This window comes from Polyodon spathula, chromosome 26 (assembly GCF_017654505.1).
Source record: "Polyodon spathula isolate WHYD16114869_AA chromosome 26, ASM1765450v1, whole genome shotgun sequence".
Taxonomy (NCBI): Eukaryota; Metazoa; Chordata; class Actinopteri; order Acipenseriformes; family Polyodontidae; genus Polyodon; species Polyodon spathula.
Window position 1 is genome coordinate 9,788,764 of NC_054559.1, and position 6,000 is coordinate 9,794,763.

Here is a 6,000-nt window from a genome sequence, read left to right on the forward strand (position 1 = left end):
AAGTAAGAAAGAGAGATTGAGCGGTTAAGCAGTTATGAAAGAGAAGGATTCTGTTTGCAGGCTTTTCACTGTTTGTTAACATTTTGTGAAATGGCTGCCCAGCTGCTTTAATAGTCCTATGCATACTCGCTTTACTTTCCAATGACATTCTTCATATTATCAGTCACAGACGACTCAGTGTAATTAATCATCTGACCTGTTTATTGTTACAAATTGCACCAACCTATTCATTTTTTTTAATAAGCTTGTTCTTTATGAATATTCTACAAAACAATATGAATGTAATTGAATAGACTAGACAGCGATAACACATATTATTGGATTTTTTTCTACATATAATAAAATGATAAAAAAAAAATAAAAAAAATAGATATTTGCAACACATACAATATCAGACTGTTAACTAATTTAATTTTAGTAAATCAAGCTCAAGTATTTTGCCTACAAATTGTGGCTACTTTACTTTATATTTGTACACAATAAAGTGGCCTGCAGTAGAATAAACAAAACATGATAACAAAAGAAAAAAAGAAAATGGTTAACATTGACACGAAGCTGGAGAGCTTAATTTCCAAGTAAGGAATGATAAATTGCTGAATCTGACTTCTTGTAAATTTATTAAGACTATTTTCTATGTTCATATATAAAGATGTATAATTGAAAATCTATTTCCACTTCGTCCAATTAAAAGGCCCAAATACAGTTGAAACAAAGCCAGAGATTTGAATCCCTGCTGAATACAGACTGTACATTTAGTTCTAAATTTAAACTTCACCTGTCAAAAAATTGCACGGTATTAGCATTAAAAGTGCGGGGAAGTAAAGACAATTCAATGTCACTTTCCTGAAACATGATGGAAAACATAACCAACTAGCTCCAGTCAAGTAAAATCAAATCAAGAATACATTTAAAAGAAAAATCAGAGCAGTCATCTAAGGTGAGCTCCACAGAAAATCTCTGCTGTACCGAAACAAATGGAACAGGCGCGCGTGCACGCGCGCACACACACACACACACACACACACACACACACACACAAGGGCATACAGATGTTTGGCAGTCTTATCTGGGGCAGGCAAGGGCTTGAGACCTTCGCTACACACATAGAGTAAAATCCAGTCTCAAGATTTATAATGGATGCACTTTAATATCCCCAATTCTACATTTAAAAGACCTGTAAAAGATGGGATGAGAGCAGCTGACTGTTGGATTTTTTAAATGTATTTTTAAAATCTTGATGTAACTGTTTTAAACTGCTATACAAAAGGCATACATAGTAATGGCTCATGGTGACAAATGTTACTTTCAGGGAATGCAAACAAAGTGACAAGCCAAGATCTGCTGAAGTAGATGGCGCAAAAAGGAAAAGCTATATGTAAACAGTCTTACAAATTATATTTTACATTAAAATGTGGGGCAGTGCAGCTTTAATGGTCTACGAAGCCAAAGGCTTTGTGATATGAGCTGCTATTCCACCACATTTTGGGCTACTGATTTTTCATTCTGCGGAATAGCAAACTCCATTGAAACAAAAATAAAATGTTGCCAGTTAGAATTAGTAAATTAAACACTACCACAATTTATTTTTCATTTTATTTTTTCATCAAAGCCAAGGTTTTCAATCAGACTCGTGTTGCTATAATAACAAGTTAAGCACCTGAAGACACTTGTGATCAAGATGGCTTTGAGTGGCGTGGGTGGTGACGTCAGCATTCAGGGAGCAGCACACAAACAACCAGGGTTACAAGTTTGAAAAGGCCACAGCCGTATATGTATTAAATAATAAATAAACGACTTCACAAAACACAAACAAAAGGGCGCGCGGGCCAAAACAAAAGGTTAACAAAAATGTAATACAAAATGAACAAACGAGTACCTTTGTAACCACTTCACAAAACTATAATAACAACAATAACTGTTGACATAATCATATTTACAGTATTCCACAAACACTGCAGTTGAGGGGTTTTGAAAATACCTGTTTAGCTCATTGCTGGCATTACAATAACAACAAAAAATATTTAACAGTTTAATAACAGTCCAGCAGTGTCATGTGAGAGTAATCCTATGTACAGTACTCCACCAACGAAGTTTAGTAATTTACTGACATTACAATAACCAGGATAAAATATTAAATACTTAGATAAAAAGGTGTGTTGACTGACTACACAGGTTGACTGTCGTGTATCGACCAAGTGTAACTTAAATAGTGCCCTTATGTAAACGCATAATCCTCCCACTTGCTTCTATGCTAATTCTGCCTTGTTATTTGCAAAATGTAACAAGAGTGTTTGTTTCAAGACAGAATGTCTTGAAACAAACAGTGTGTAGTGTAGTGACTACATCCTTTACACAGTAAAGCGATCAATTTCCTTTAAGGAATGTATAGCTAGAAAAATAACTGAGCTTGTTTCTTCATCGTCAGATAATATAATTTAATTAAGAAATGGTCATGGTTTAACATTGCAATTTAAAGCTTTATTAAATGCAGGTAGAGGTGAAAGAAGAACAATAATGACATACACAATTAATTTAGCATGCTTACTTTGGGAAAGCCCTGCCTTGAGCACAGTACTTTGGTTCTACGTTTTGCAATACTGTCAATGAATGCAATACTCTGTCATTTTCTGTTAGATGTCTTTTTTGCTTTCTCTACGTGTTTATGCCTGGCAATATGATCTTTTAATGGTATTGACTAATATCTGATCAATAGAATGACAGTAGAATTTGCAGAATAGTACCCCATCATCCTCATACAGATAATTAGAAAATGTTTTAGCAGGAACATTGCTTTTTCTTCGTTGGTGCTTCAGAAGAGACACGTGAGTGAAGTCACATGATGAATTAACTCAAATTGGTTGTGTGCAGTGCAAAAAAATAAATAAATAAAAGCGCAGCATTTTGAAGTTACGAGGAGAAAAACACAACTCTGCAAACTTCCACTGCCAACATGCCTAATTCAACTATGATGGCAGAAATAGCCCTACTCACCCAAGTCTCCCTAGCAGGTTTTGTGCACAAAGCAATGACTAAGGAGGATTAAAGGGAGTTAAAGCAGATGAAAAGATCGAGACATGACAAGAAACAAGGAGAAGGAGTTCCTTTATTAAAAAGCTGAAATGTGTATACATTTGGAAATAAAAATAAGTATCCTATATATCCTTATTGGGACAGGCCTATTAATCTTTTGGAACATCAACACTTTTTTTTTTCTGAAAGGAACTGTAACACCATCAGCAAGAAATGTAGGTCCATCCACATGATTTACGAGCTCCCAAATTAACAGAGAGCCAGTGAAGGGTTGTAGAGGTAACCTGTTTATCATCTTCCCCGAAAGGGTTCAAATAATTAAAGGTGACGGTACTTATTAGCTGAAAACAGAGGACATAATGGATGCACAAACATGTTTTAACATCCTATAGGAAACACAAATTGAAGAAGTCAGATCTAAAAAACTTATTTTGCAAATATTCTCAACTTTCCAACCCCTTCAGACGTGGATTAGCGCGACAAAATACTGAAAACTAGATTTTCTTCTGACCATTGTAACTGTACACCAGGTTGCACAGGCATTTTAAATATATATATATATATATATATATATATATATATATATATATATATATATATATATATATATATATATACTAACCTTAAAATTTTCGAGACGACTGAATCCCCATACATAATAATGATCCAAATAGTGACCATGACAAGTCTAAAGAGATTTGAATTAAGTGTCATCCTATCTTGGATGCAGAACACACAATATCATGACAAAGATGCCAGGCAAAGGGATCCAATGTTTCTATTCCATCCATACAGGCAGTTAACTGTTTGTTTGTTGACCAGTTAATCCACACAGGTGCTTCTTTCCCAGTAATAGACAGTACAGTTGAACAGTTTTTCCTCCAGTTCCTGAAGGGAATCTTAGCGTTCCTTGGTAGACTCATCATGGACATAATTGTCAGTTACGTTCCCCAATACCTCCTCCATCAGAGCTTTCTGCACCATCGCTGGCAGGTAGATAAATGCATAGATCAGCCACAGGAGAAGTAAAGCAATGATTAGGGGGACCCCCCAGTCAGAGATTAATATCGTCTCCTGACAGCGCGCTTGGAACATAGACTGCTGCATGGTGCCTCCTGATGCTGGCTTTTCCAAAAAAGGTAAAAAAACACAGTGCTGTGCTACTGACTAAAAGCAAACGTGTTATCCGTCTCTCTGTCTGTGTTTATCTGCATGCACTGGATGTCATGATCTCCATCTAATTAAATCAGCTGAATTGAAAGAAAATTGTAGTTAAAAATAATAATAATAATATTCAGACTCAAACTCGGACAATGCCAGGCAATTGTGTTTAACAACTCCCCATAAACAAACAGCACATCCTCTGTATACTGAAGTCTGCTCAAATCTATGAAAAGGTTATGTTTAATAGATGGATCCTCCTTTGTATAAATCCTTTATCTAGGAAGCGTCACTAAGCTTCATACTGGTTGAACACATCTCTCGGCTAAAAGTCGCCTGAATTAATCTTCAGAAAGTACAAGGTCAAGGCCCTTTCCTGTTGTGTGGAATTCAACCGCTATGACAAATCCCCAAGAATTTTTGATTACTTAATACTACAATCCAGGACAGACATAGTAAATATCATAAACTCTCGTTAACATTAAGCTATCCTGAAATATTAGTTTTTTTGTTAGATTAGACTATGATAATTACACAAACATTGGTTATATAACCTAGTGTAAATTCAATGTAATGTAAAGTCATATGTTTGGTATTTTTCTTACAGTTGATCATTATACGTTATTTTTTAAATTTAATTTAGCATTCAAGACAAGTCCCTTGATGGCATGTCTGTCATCAATGGGATCTTTCAGGATAAATGCCAAATTCAGTTGGCAGACAAAGAGACAAGTGAAAGTATCCTTAAAAAAATGTGGAATAAATGTAAAATTGTTTTTTTTACAATGGTAGGAGCATTGAAAAATAATACCAGGCCTAATTAAATGAATCCCCAACACTCACCACAAGCTTGGCATTACTGATGCAATCTTTCAATACACCCTTTAAATGTTGAGCGGGACCACCGCCCCCCTCCCTCTGCCAGCAAGCACACCTTTAAGTTTTGTTTGAAGATAAACCAGGCCGTCAAGCCCAGAGTGCCCTGAGAAGACATTTGGGTATATTAAAATGTGTAGCCAGGCTGGTAGTTATGGAAATCGGAAAGGATTAGAAGGATTTTATTGAGAGCCTGTGTGTTTAACCTTGGGTTGCATCTGGAATCTATTTTAGTCTTTAGTTTTTATTCCGCAACAGAAAATACATAGTCCTTGTGGCAGGGCACAAGCCCTGCTGCTGTAAATAATGTGTGTGAGCGGGAATGTAAAGTTGGCATGGATAAATCTGTCTCTGCTAGCAATCACAGGTGTAGCCATTCCCCAACTAGACAATGGGATGCCCCGTTTACACATAGTTATTCATTGGTTTAAACATTTTATTTTGTTCCTGTTTTTGCGTTTGTTTTTATTAAATAAATGTGTGCACCAGCACTTAAACTGCAGGTTTCTGTCTCTGGTTCTACTTCCTGCCAGTAGCCACTACCCTGTCACACGTGGTGTCAGATTGGATAGTGCCCCTTGTGAGCCAGAGCGGGAGCAGTTTAACGTCATAATTATATATATATATATCTATATTATATATATATTTATATATATATATATATATTATATATTATGTCAGTGAACGTTTTCATACCCAACCCCTGACCAATTCTCTCATATTACTGAATTACAAATGGTACATTGAAATTTCATTCTGTTTGATATTTTATTTTTAAAACACTGAAACTCAGAATCAATTATTGTAAGGTGACATTGGTTTTATGTTGGGAAATATTTTTGAAAAAAATAAAAAACTGAAATATCTGGCTTGCATAAGTATTCAACCCCTGTGCCGTGGAAGCTCCCAGTTTGCACCGATGAAAGAAATTGC